This window comes from Odocoileus virginianus, chromosome 1 (genome assembly GCF_023699985.2).
Source record: "Odocoileus virginianus isolate 20LAN1187 ecotype Illinois chromosome 1, Ovbor_1.2, whole genome shotgun sequence".
NCBI classification, from domain to species: domain Eukaryota; kingdom Metazoa; phylum Chordata; class Mammalia; order Artiodactyla; family Cervidae; genus Odocoileus; species Odocoileus virginianus.
In genome coordinates this window covers 39,665,157-39,678,185 of record NC_069674.1, presented here as the reverse complement: position 1 = coordinate 39,678,185, position 13,029 = coordinate 39,665,157, and the positions used below count along the sequence as shown (strand labels likewise).

Below are 13,029 nucleotides of genomic sequence, written 5' to 3'. Positions count from 1 at the left end.
TTAGTTTCAGGTGTACAGCAAAGTGATTCAGATATACATATTCTTCTATATACATCCTTTCTTCAGATATTTTCCATTGTAGGTTATTACAAGATATTGAATATAGTTCCCTGTGCTATACATTAAGTCCTTGTTGGTTATCCATTATATATATAATAATATCTAATATATAGATAAAATATATATCATTAGGAACATGGGATTAACAGATACACATTACTATGTATGTGTGTGTGTATATATATATATACACACACACACACACACACACACACACACACACACACACACGTGTTCCTAATCCATGTTTCTAATTAATTCCTCCCCCCACCCAATCCTTTCCCCTTTTGGTAATCACACTTTGTTTTCTATGTCTGTGAGTCTGTTTCTGTTTTATAAATAAGTTCATTTGTATTATTTTTTAGATTCCACATATAATTGACATCACATAATATTTGTATTTCTCTGTCTGACTTACTTCACTTAGTATAATAATCTTTAGGTCCATCCTTGTTGCTGCAGGTGGCATTATTTGATTTTTTACGGCTAAGTAAATAGTCCATTGTATGTATATCACATTGTCTTTATCCATTCATCTGTTGATGGACATTTAGTTTGCTTCCATGTTTTGGCTATTGTAAACAGTGCTGCAGTGAACATAGGGGTGCATGTATTTTTTTTACTTATAGTTTTCATCTCTTCTAGATATATGCCCAGGTTGCTGGATTATATGGTAACTCTATTTTTAGTTTTTTAAGGAATCTCCATACTGTTCTCCATAGTAGCAGCACCAATTTACATTCCCCCAACAGTGGAGGAGGGTTCCCTTTCTCCACATGCTCTTCAGCATTATACATAGTGATCTTAATAGTTCTCTCCATTCATTGCAGAACGAATACCACTTCCATTCACAGAGATAACTCTGTTCTCAGCACAGCAAGCTAGTAGAATTTTTAGAAACATCTTTATTACATGTCCTTAAACACTTCTCTACATGCATTGCACAATAGGGGCCACTTTTATTCACATATAATCCTGTTTCAATGCAGCAAGCAAATGGTTAGAAACATTTTTATTTTAAATATTCTTAAACACTTCTCAGGTCAAGGAGACCCAACCAGTCCATCCTAAAGGAGATCAGTTCTGGGTGTTTATTGGAAGGACTGATGTTGAAGCTGAAACTCCAATACTTTGGCCACCTGATGCGAAGAACTGACTCATTTGAAAATGAGCTGACTCATTTCCCTGATGCTGGGAAAGATTGAAGGCGGGAGGAGAAGGGGATTACAGAGGATGAGATGGCTGGATGGCATCACTGACTCAATGGACATGAGTATGAGTAAACTCCAGGAGTTGGTGATGGACAGGGAGGCCTGGTGTGCTGTAGTCCATGGGGTCGCAAAGAGTCGGACACAACTGAGCGATTGAACTGACTGAAACACTTCTCTAACGCCATGCAGAACAGCTTAAAGCAACAGCTCCTAACCTTTTTGTCACCACGGACCGGTTTCATGGAAGACAATTTTTCCACAGACCAGGCGGCTGGGGGATGGTTTAGGATGATTCAAGCACAGTACTTTTACTGTGCACTTCATTTCTATTATTATTGTGTGTGTGTGTGTGAGTCGCTTAGTCATGTCTGATTCTTTGTAAGCACACGGACTGTAGCCTGCCAGGCTCCTCTGTCCATGGAATTCTCCAGGCAAGAATACTGGAGTAAGTTGCCTTTCCCTTCTCCAGGGGATCTTTCCAACCCAGGGATCGAACCCAGGTCTCCTGCAATGAAGGCAGATTCTTTACCGTCTGAGTTACAAGGGAAGCCCTGTTATTATTACATTGTGATATATAATGAAATAATTATATAACTCACCATATGAAGAATCAGTGGGAGCCCTGAGCTTGTTTTCCTGAGCTCAGGTGGTAATGTGAGCAATAGGGTGCAGCTGAAAATACAAATGAAGTTTCACGTATTTGCCCACTGCTCACCTCTTGCTGTGTGACCTGGTTCCTAACAGGCCACAGACCAGTAGCAGTCTGTGGCCTGGGGATTGGAGACCTCTGTGTATCACTCTTAGAAAACATTTTTTATTACAAGGATTCTTAAACAACATGTCTAAATGCTTGGCAGAATGCCTACCATTTCCATCAGTGATGTAACACTATTCTCAATGTAACAGGCAGGTAGCGTTATTATAAGTCTCTATTTCAAGTGTTCTTAAAAATTCTGTACATGCAGTTACAGAATAGGTGCTACCCTTTCACTGATAAAACCATGTTCTCAATGAGGCATGCAAGTAGTGTTCCTAGAAACACATTTTTGGTTTGTTTTTTATTTTTTTTTTAATTGTATTGTCTAGTTGATTTATAATGTGTTAATTTCTGCTGAACAGATAAGTGATTCAGTTGTATATATATATTCCTCTTCATATTATTTTCCATTATGGTTTATCACAGGTTATTGAACATATTTCCTTGTGCTCTACAGGAGGACCTTGTTTATCCATCCTATATACAATATTTTGTGTCTTCTAATCCCAAGCTTCCAATCCACCCACTATCCCCCCTCCCCACTGGTGAACTACAAATCTGTTTTCTGTCTGTGAGCCTTTTCTTTGAAACACCTTTATTACAAGTGTTCATGAACACCAATCTACAATGCATTGCTGAATATATGTCTCTCATTCACTGATAAAACTCACTGGTCAATGCAAAGAGCAAGTAGTGTTCTTTGAAACATCTCTTGTACAAGTGTTTTAGAACACTTTAATATGATTTCCAAATGAGCATAATTTCCATTAAATGATGTAATACTGTTCTCAGGGCAGCAAGCAAGTAGCATTCTCAGAAACATGTTTTTTTTTTTTTTTAATTTAAGGATAATTGCTTTACAGAATTTTGTTGTTTTCTGTCAAACCTCAACATGAATCAGCCATAAGTATACATATATCCCCTCCATTTTGAACCTCCCTCCGATCTCTCACCCCATCCCACCCCTCTAGATTGACAGAGCCCCTGTTTGAGTTTCCTGAGCCATACAGCAAATTCCCGTGGGCATCTATTTTACATGTGGTAATGTACGTTTTCATGTTACTCTCTCCATACATCTCACTCTCTCCTCCCCTCTCTCTGTGTCCGTAAGTCAATTCTCTATGTCTGTTTCTCCACTGCTGCCCTGTAAATAAATTCTTCAGTACCATTTTTCTAGATTCTATACATATGCATTTGAATATGATATTTATCTTTCTCTTTCTGACTTACTTCACTCTGTATAATAGGTTCTGGGTTCATCCACCTCATCAGAACTGACTCAAATGTGTTCCTCTTTATGGCTAAGTAATATTCCATTGTGTATATGTATCACAACTTCTTTATCCATTCATCTGTCGATGGACATCTAGGTTGCTTCCATGTTCTGAGTTTAGTCACTCAGTCATGTCCGACTCTTTGGGATTCCATGGACTGCAGCATGGCAGGCCTCTCTGTCCATCACCAACTCCCAGAGCTTGCTCAAACTCATGTCCATCGAGTCGGTGATGCCATCCAACCACCTCATCCTCTGTCATCCCCTTCTCCTCCTGCCCTCAATCTTTCCCAGAATAAGGGTCTTTTCCAGTGAGTCAGGTCTTCGCATCAGGTGGCCAAAGTATTGGAGTTTCAGCTTCAGCATCAGTCCTTCTGATGAACACCCACGACTGATCTCCTTCAGGATGGACTGGTTGGATCTCCTTGTAGCCCAAGGAGCTCGCAAGAGTCTTCTCTAACAACACAGTTCAAAAGCATCAATTCTTTGGCACTCAGCTTTCTTTATAGTCCAACTCTCACATCCATACATGACTACTGGAAAAACCACAGCCTTGACCAGACGGAACTTTGTGGCAAAGTAATGTCTCTGCTTTTTAATATGCTGCCTAGGTTGGTCATAACTTTCCTTCCAAGGAGTAAGTGTCTTTTAATTTCATGGCTGCAATCACCATCTGCAGGGATTTTAGAGCCCTCCAAAATAAAGCCTATCACTGTTTCCCCATCTATTTGCCATGAAGTGATGGGACCGGATGCCATGATCTTAGTTTTCTGAATGTTGAGCTTTAAGCCAACTTTTTCACTCTCCTCTTTCACTTCCATCAAGAGGCTCTTTAGTTCTTCTTTGCTTTCAGCCATAAGGGTGGTGTCATCTGCATATCTGAGGTTATTGATATTTCTCCTGGAAATCTTGACTCCAGCTTGTGCTTCATCCAGCCCAGTGTTTCCCATGATGTACTCTGCATATAAGTTAAATAAGCAGGGTGACAATATACAGCCTTGACGTACTCCTTTTCCTGTTTGGAACCAGTCTGTTGTTCCATGTCCAATTCTAACTGTTGCTTCCTGACCTGCATACAGATTTCTCAGGAGGCAGGTCAGGTGGTCTGGTATTCCCATCTCATTAAGAATTTTCCACAGTCTGTGGTGTTCCACATGGTCAAAAGCTTTGGCACAGTCAATAAAGCAGAAATAGATGTTTTTCTGGAACTCTCTTGTTTTTTCGATGATCCAACGGATGTTGGCAATTTGATCTCTGGTTCCTCTGCCTTTTCTAAATCCAGCTTGAACATCTGGAATTTCATGGTTCATGTATTGTTGAAGCCTGGCTTGGAGAATTTTGAGCATTACTTTACTAGCATGTGAGATGAGTACAATTGTGTGATAGTTTGAGCATTCTTTGGCATTGCCTATCCTTGGGATTGGAATGAAAACTGACCTTTTCCAGTCCTGTGGCCGCTGCTGCATGTTCCAAATTTGCTGGCATATTGAGTGTAGCACTTTAACAGCATCATCTTTCAGGATTTGAAATAGCTCAACTGGATTTCCTGTCGGATCGGGCTGAGGAGAGGCTACTACAGCACTAGGGTGTGAGTTGGTCCCGCCCAGAACACTTCAGTTCTGCCCTGGAAGGATATATTTAATAACGGATTGGTGTGTCCCTTGAATACAAGAAAATGGAAACTGAACAGCCAGAGGAAACCTTTCCCAACACCGAAACCAATGGAGAATTTGGTAAACGCCCTGCTGAAGATATGGAAGAGGAACAAGCTTTTAAAAGATCTAGAAACACTGATGAGATGGTTGAATTATGCATTCTGCTTCAGAGCAAGAATGCTGGAGCAGTGATTGGAAAAGGAGGCAAGAATATTAAGGCTCTCCGTACAGACTACAATGCCAGTGTTTCAGTCCCAGACAGCAGTGGCCCCGAGCGCATATTGAGTATCAGTGCTGATATTGAAACGATTGGAGAAATTCTGAAGAAAATCATCCCTACCTTGGAAGAGGGCCTGCAGTTGCCATCACCCACTGCAACCAGCCAGCTCCCACTCGAATCTGATGCTGTGGAATGCTTAAATTACCAACACTATAAAGGAAGCGACTTTGACTGCGAGTTGAGACTGTTGATTCATCAGAGTCTGGCAGGAGGAATTATTGGAGTCAAAGGTGCTAAAATCAAAGAACTTCGAGAGAACACTCAGACAACAATCAAGCTTTTCCAGGAATGTTGTCCTCAATCTACTGACAGAGTCGTTCTTATCGGAGGAAAACCTGATAGGGTTGTAGAGTGCATAAAGATCATCCTTGATCTTATATCAGAGTCTCCCATCAAAGGACGTGCTCAGCCTTACGATCCCAATTTTTATGATGAGACCTATGACTATGGTGGTTTTACAATGATGTTTGATGACCGCCGTGGACGTCCTGTGGGATTTCCCATGCAGGGAAGAGGTGGTTTTGACAGAATGCCACCTGGTTGGGGTGGGCGTCCCATGCCTCCCTCCAGAAGAGATTATGATGATATGAGCCCTCGTCGAGGACCTCCTCCACCCCCTCCCAGGCGAGGTGGCCGGGGTGGTAGTAGAGCTCGGAATCTTCCTCTTCCACCACCACCACCACCTAGAGGAGGAGATCTAATGGCCTATGACAGAAGAGGAAGACCTGGAGACCGTTATGATGGCATGGTTGGTTTCAGTGCTGATGAAACCTGGGACTCTGCAATAGATACATGGAGCCCATCAGAGTGGCAGATGGCTTATGAACCACAGGGTGGCTCTGGATATGATTATTCCTATGCAGGGGGTCGTGGCTCATATGGTGATCTTGGTGGACCTACTATTACTACACAAGTAACTATTCCCAAAGATTTGGCTGGATCTATTATTGGCAAAGGTGGTCAGCAGATTAAACAAATCCGTCATGAGTCAGGAGCTTCGATCAAAATTGATGAGCCTTTAGAAGGATCCGAAGATCGGATCATTACCATTACAGGAACACAGGACCAGATACAGAATGCACAGTATTTGCTGCAGAACAGTGTGAAGCAGTATTCTGGAAAGTTTTTCTAAGACTAGTGAAGAACTGAAGGAGTCCTGCATCTTTTTTTTTTTTATCTGCTTCTGTTTAAAAAGCCAACATTCCTCTGCTTCATAGGTGTTCTGCATTTGAGGTGTAGTGAAATCTTTGCTGTTCACCAGATGTAATGTTTTAGTTCCTTACAAACAGGGTGGGGGGTGGGGGAGGGTGTGCAAAAACTAACATTGAAATTTTGAAACAGCAGCAGAGTGAGTGAATTTTAATTTTTGTTCATTGTTGGTGGTTTAAAGAAGTCCCCCCATGTAATTATTGTGAACACTTTGCTTTGTGGTCACTGTAACATTTGGGGTGGTGGGACAGGGAGGAAAAGTAACAGTAGTCCATATGTCCCTGGCATCTATTCAGAGCAGTGTGCAGAATGTAATGCTCTTTTGTAAGAAACGTTTTATGATTTTTAAAATAAATTTAGTGAACCTAAAAAAAAAAAAAAAAAAAAAAAAGAAATAGCTCAACTGAACTTCCATCACTCCACTAGCTTTGTTCATAATGATGCTTCCTAAGGCCAACGTGACTTCACATTCCAGGATGTCTGGCTCTAGGTGAGTGATCACACCATCATGATTATCTGGGTCGTGAAGATCTTTTTTGGATAGTTCTGTATATTCTTGCCACCTCTTCTTAAAATCTTCTGCTTCTGTTAGGTTCATACAGTTTCTGTCCTTTATTGAGCCCATCTTTGCATGAAATGTTCCCTTGGTAACTCTAATTTTCTTGAAGAGATATCTAGTCTTTCCAATTCTATTGTTTTCCTCTATTTCTTTGCATTGATCACAGAGGAAGGCTTTCTTCTCTCTCCTTGTTAGTCTTTGGAACTCTGCATTCAAATGGGTATTTCTTTCCTTTTCTCCTTTGCTTTTTGCTTCTCTTCTTTTCTCAGCTATTTGTAAGGCCTCCTCAGACTGCCATTTTGCTTTTTTGCATTTCTTTTTCTTGGGATGGTCTTGATCCCTGTTTCCTGTACAATGTCAGGAACCTCTGTCCATAGTTCATCAGGCACTCTGTCTATCAGATATAGTCCCTTAAATCTATTTCTCACTTCCACTGTATAACTGTAAGGGATTTGATTTAGGTCATACCTGTATGGTTTAGTGGTTTTCCCTACTTTCTTCAATTTAAGTCTGAATTTGGCAATAAGGATTTCATGATCTGAGCCACACTCAGCTCCCGGTCTTGTTTTTGCTAACTGTATAGTGCTTTTCCACCTTTGACTGAAAGAATATAATCAACCTGATTTTGGTATTCACCATCTGGTGATGTCCCTGTGTAGAGTCTTCTCTTGTGTTGTTGGAAGAGGGTGTTTGCTATGAGCGGTGCGTTCTCTTGGCAAAGCCTTATTAGCCTTTGCCCTGCTTCATTCTGTACCCCAAGGCCAAATTTGCCTGTTACTCTTGGAGAAGGAAATGGCAACCCACTCCAGTATTCTTGCCTAGAGAATCCTGTGGACAGAGGAGCCTGGTGGGCTGCTGTCTATGGGGTCGCACAGAGTCGGACACGACTGAAGCAACTTAGCATGCATGCATGCATTGGAGAAGGAAATGGCAACCCACTCCAGTATTCTTGCTTGGAGAATTCCAGGGATGGAGGAGCCTGGTGGGCTGCCGTCTATGGGGTCGCACAGAGTCGGACACGACTGAAGCAACTTAGCATGCATGCATGCATTGGAGAAGGAAATGGCAACCCACTCCAGTATTCTTGCTTGGAGAATTCCAGGAATGGAGGAGCCTGGTGGGCTGCCGTCTATGGGGTCGCACAGAGTCGGACACGACTGAAGCAACTTAGCATGCATGCATGCATTGGAGAAGGAAATGGCAACCCACTCCAGTATTCTTGCTTGGAGAATCCCAGGGATGGGGGAGCCTGATGGGCTGCCGTCTATGGGGTCGCACAGAGTCGGACACAACTGAAGTGACTTAGCAGCAGCAGCCAGGTATCTCTTGACTTCCTACTTTTGCACTCCAGTCCCCTATAATGAAAAGGGCATCTTTTTTGAGTGTTAGTTCTAAAAGGTCTTGTAGGTCTTCATAGAACCATTCAACTTCAGCTTCTTCAGCATTACTGGTCAGGGCATAGACTTGGATTACCATGATATTGAATGGTTTGCCTTGGAAACGAACAGAGATCATTCTCTCACTTTTGAGATTGCATCTAAGTACTGCATTTCAGACTCTTGTTGACTATGATGGCTACTCCATTTCTTCAAAGGAATTCTTGCCCACAGTAGTAGATATAATGATCATCTGAGTTAAATTCACCCATTCCAGTCCATTTTAGTTTGCTGATTCCCATCTGGTCCCATCACCTCATGGGAAATAGATGGGGAGACAGTAGAAACAGTGTCAGACTTTATTTTTTTGGGCTCCAGAATCACTGTGGATGGTGATTGCAGCCATGAAATTAAAAGACACTCTTTGGAAGGAAAGTTATGACCAACCTAGATAGCATATTAAAAAGCAGAGACATTACTTTGTCAACAAAGCTCCGTCTAGTTGAGGCTATGATTTTGCCAGTGGTCATGTATGGATGTGAGAGTTGGACTGTGAAGAAAGCTGAGCGCCGAAAAATTGATGCTTTTGAACTGTGGTGTTGGAGAAGACTCTTGAGAGTCCCTTGGGCTGCAAGGAGGTCCAACCAGTCCATCCTAAAGGAGATCAGTTCTGGGTGTTTATTGGAAGGACTGATGATGAAGCTGAAACTCCAATACTTTGGCCACCTGATGCGAAGAGCTGACTCATTGGAAAAGACCCTGATGCTGGGAGGGATTGGGGGCAGGAGGAGAAGGGGACGACAGAGGATGAGATGGCTGGATGGCATCACCAACTCGATGGACATGAGTTTGAGTAAACTCCGAGAGTTGGTGATGGACAGGGAGGCCTGGTGTGCTGCAATTCATGGGGTCACAAAGAGTCGGACACGACTGAGCGACTGAACTGAACTGAAATGAAAATGTCAATGTTCACTCTTGCCATCTCCTGTTTGACCACTTCCAATTTGCCTTGATTCATGGACCTAACATTCCAGGTTCCTATGCAATATGGTTCTTTTCCAGCATCAGACCTTGCTTCCATCACCAGTCACATCCACTACTGGGTATTGTTTTTTCTTTGGCTCCATCTCTTCATTCTTTCTGAAGTTATTTCTCCACTGGTCTCCAGTAGCATATTGGTCACCTACCGACCTGGGGAGTTCATCTTTCAGTGTCCTATCTTTTTGCCTTTTCCTACTGTTCATGGGGTTCTCAAGGCAAGAATACTGAAGTGGTTTGCCATTCCCTTCTCCAGTGGACCACATTTTGTCAGAACTCTCTACCATGACCTGTCCGTCTTGGGTACCCCAAAAGGGCATGACTCATAGTTTCATTGAGTTAGACAAGGCTGTGATCCATGTGATTTAGATTGGTTAATTTTCTGTGATTGTAGTTTTCAGTCTGTCTGCCCTCTGATGGAGAAGAATAAGAGGCTTATGGAAGCTTCCTGATGGGAGAGACTGACTGAGGGGGAAATTGGGTCTTGTTCTGATGGGCGGGGCCATTCTCAGTAAATCTTTAATACAATTTTCTGTCGATGGGTGGAGCTGTGTTCCCTCCCTGCTATTTAGTAGTAGTAGTTAGTTTAGTCAGTAGTAGTTAGTTTAGTCGCTCAGTTGTGTCCTACTCTTTGCGACCCCATAAACTGCAGCACGCCGGGCTTCTGTCAATCACCAACTGCCAGAGTTTACCCAAACCCACGTCCATTGAGTCAGCGATGCCATCCAACCATCTCATCCTCTGGCATCCCCTTCTCCTCCTGCCCTCAATCTTGCCCAGCATCAGGGTCTTTTCCAATGAGTCAGCTCTTCGCATCAGGTGGCCAAAGTATTGGAGTTTCAGCTTCAACGTCAGTCCTACCAATGAACACCCAGGACTGGTCTCATTTAGGATGGACTGGTTGGATCTCCTTGCAGCCCAAGGGACTCTCAAGAGTCATCTCCAACACCACAGTTCAAAAGCATCAATTCTTCAGCGCTCAGCTTTCTTTATAGTCCAACTCTCACATCCATACATGACCACTGGCAAAACCATAGCCTTGACTAGATGGACCTTTGTTGGCAAAGTTACGTCTCTGCTTTTTAATATGCTGTCTAGGTTGGTCATAACTTTCCTTCCAAGGAGTAAGTGTCTTAATTTCATGGCTGCAATCACCATCTGCAGTGATTTTGGAGCCCAGAAAAATAAAGTCAGCCACTTTTTCCACTATTTACCTGGGGCCAAACTATGGTGGAGGCAATGAAGATAATGGTGACCTCCTTCAAAACCATGCGTGTACTGGTACACTCCAGGGCCCCCAACCCTGCAGCAGGCCACCACCGACCGACACCTCTGCTGGAGACTCCTGGACACTCACGGGCAAGTCTGGGTCAGTGTCTTTTGGGGTCCCTGCTCCTTTCTCCTGGGTCCTGGTGCACAAGGTTCTGTTGTACCCTCCAAGAGTCTATTTCCCAGTCCTGTGTAAGTTCTGGTAGCTCTATGGTGGGGTTAATGGTGACTTCCTCCAAGAGGGCTTATGCCAAACCCAGGTCTACTGCACCCAGAGCCCCTGTCCCTGAGGCAGTCCACTGCTGACCCGTACCTCCACAGGAGACGCTCAAACAGAGTTCTGTCTCAGTCTCTGTGGGGTCCCTGAGTCCTGGTGCACACAGGTTTGTTTGAGCCCTCTGAGTGTCTCTGGCGGGAATGGGGTTTGATTCTAAACACAAATTTGCCCCTCCTGCCGTCTTGCTGGGGCTTCTCCTTTGCCCTTGGGTGTGGGGTATGTCCTCACAGCTGCTCCAGCGCCACCGTCTTACTGGGGTTTCTCTGACCTTGGTCGTGCGGTATCTCCTCACAGCTGCTCCAGCAAAGCCCGGCCACCGCTCCTGACTTTGAACGTGGGTTCTCTCCTCACAGCTGCTTGCTCCAGCAAAGCACAGTCACTGCTTCTGACCTTGGATGTAGGGTATCTCCTCATGGCTGCTTGCTCCAGCGCCGCGCAGCTGCCATGTTCTGGCTATTGTAAACAGTGCTGCAGTGAACAATGGGATACATGAGTCTTTTTCAGTTTTGTTTCCTCAGGGTATATGCCTAGGAGTGGGATTGGTGGGTCATATGGTGGTTTTATTCCTAGTTTTTAAAGGAATCTCCATAGCATCTTTCATAGTGGCTGTATCAACTTTAAATATATGGAACGCTTCACGACTTTACGTATCATCCTTGCACAGGGGCCATGCTAATCTTCTCTGTATCGTTCCAGTTTTAGTATATGTGCTGCTGAGGCGAGCACTAGAAACATGTCTATTATGTGTTCTTAATTGGGAAAGATTGAAGGCAGAAGGAGAAGGGGACGACAGAGGATGAGATGGTTAGATGGCATCACCGACTCAATGGGCATGAGTTTGGGTAAACTCTGGGAGTTGGTGATGGGCAGGAAGGCCTGGCATGCTGCGGTTCATGGGGTTGCAAAGAGTTGGACATGACTGAGCAACTGAACTGAACTGAACTGAAACAGGTCTGTACATTCTTTGCAGAATGAGTAAAACTTTCATTAAATGACTATCACTTTTCTCATTGCAGCAGTAAGTAGTATTCTTAGAAAGAGCTAGATTACAAGTTTTCTTAAACACTTCTCTACATGAATTACAGATGGTTATAACTTCCAGTCAATGATATAACAGTGTTCTTAATGCAGGAAATAAATAGTTCTCTGGAGCATCTTTGTAACAAGTGTCTTTAAACATTTCTCTAAATGCATTGCAGATGGGTGCCACTTCCATTCACTTGGAAAATCACAGAGTGTTTTCACTAACCACTCAATTCTATTAGGATTAATTATAACTGGCTGCAGTTGCTGGCTGACAGTGCACTCCAAGAGAAAATTAAGACCATTGCCAGCTTCTCTGTGCTTTGGGCAAGCAGGTCTCTTAGATAATTAGATCTCAGGAAGAATTTTAAGGAACCCAGATTTTTGCATCTTGCCATACATAGAAAAGCACTAAAATCATTCACTTGAGATGTCTGTTCTTTGTGACTAGCAGTCATCTTTTAGCAAGATGTGTGCTAGACTCTGCTTCCCAGGTGGCACTAGTGGTAGAACCCACCTGCCAATGCAGGAGACGTAAGAGACGGGGGTTCAATCCCTGGGTCAGGAAGATCCCCTGGAGGAGGGCATGGGAACCCACTCCGGTATTCTTCCCTGGAAAACCCCATGGACAGAAGAGCCTGGCGGGCTATAGTCCATAGGGTCGCAAAGAGTCAGACATGACTGAAGCATCTTAACATGCACACACATATTAGACTCTAAGTGTCCCATAGCCAAAAATCACATATAAACTAGCTTCTTTCCATAGCTCTTCAGAGCAGTTCCCCCAGAACTACTGGGAGGCTGTCTCCTGGGCTATCATCCTCAGTAAGTTCCCTGAATAAAACTTAAATTCACAACTCTTTTTTTTTTTTTCTTGGCAGCACAGCATGTGGGATCTTACTTCTCTGACCAGGGATCGAACTTGTACCCTTTGAATTGGAATTGCAGAGTTTTAACCACTGGACTGCCAGGGAATTCCCTTAAACTCACAACTCTTATGTTGTGTATTTTTTCTTTAAGTTGATGTACTGATAAAACAGTG

General features: G+C 43.3%; 1 non-coding gene and 1 pseudogene across 1 annotated transcript; one reads left to right on the top strand and one right to left on the bottom strand.

Moving 5' to 3' along the window:
- The first annotated feature begins 4,851 nt into the window (after nt 1–4,851).
- Nucleotides 4,852–6,840, top strand: LOC139034866 (heterogeneous nuclear ribonucleoprotein K pseudogene; annotated as a pseudogene).
- Nucleotides 6,841–11,583: 4,743 nt separating this feature from the next.
- On the bottom strand, nt 11,584–11,690 carry LOC139036591 (U6 spliceosomal RNA). Its single transcript, XR_011489409.1, has one exon. It is a non-coding gene; the product is annotated as a U6 spliceosomal RNA (small nuclear RNA).
- Between the last annotated feature and the right edge of the window lie 1,339 nt (nt 11,691–13,029).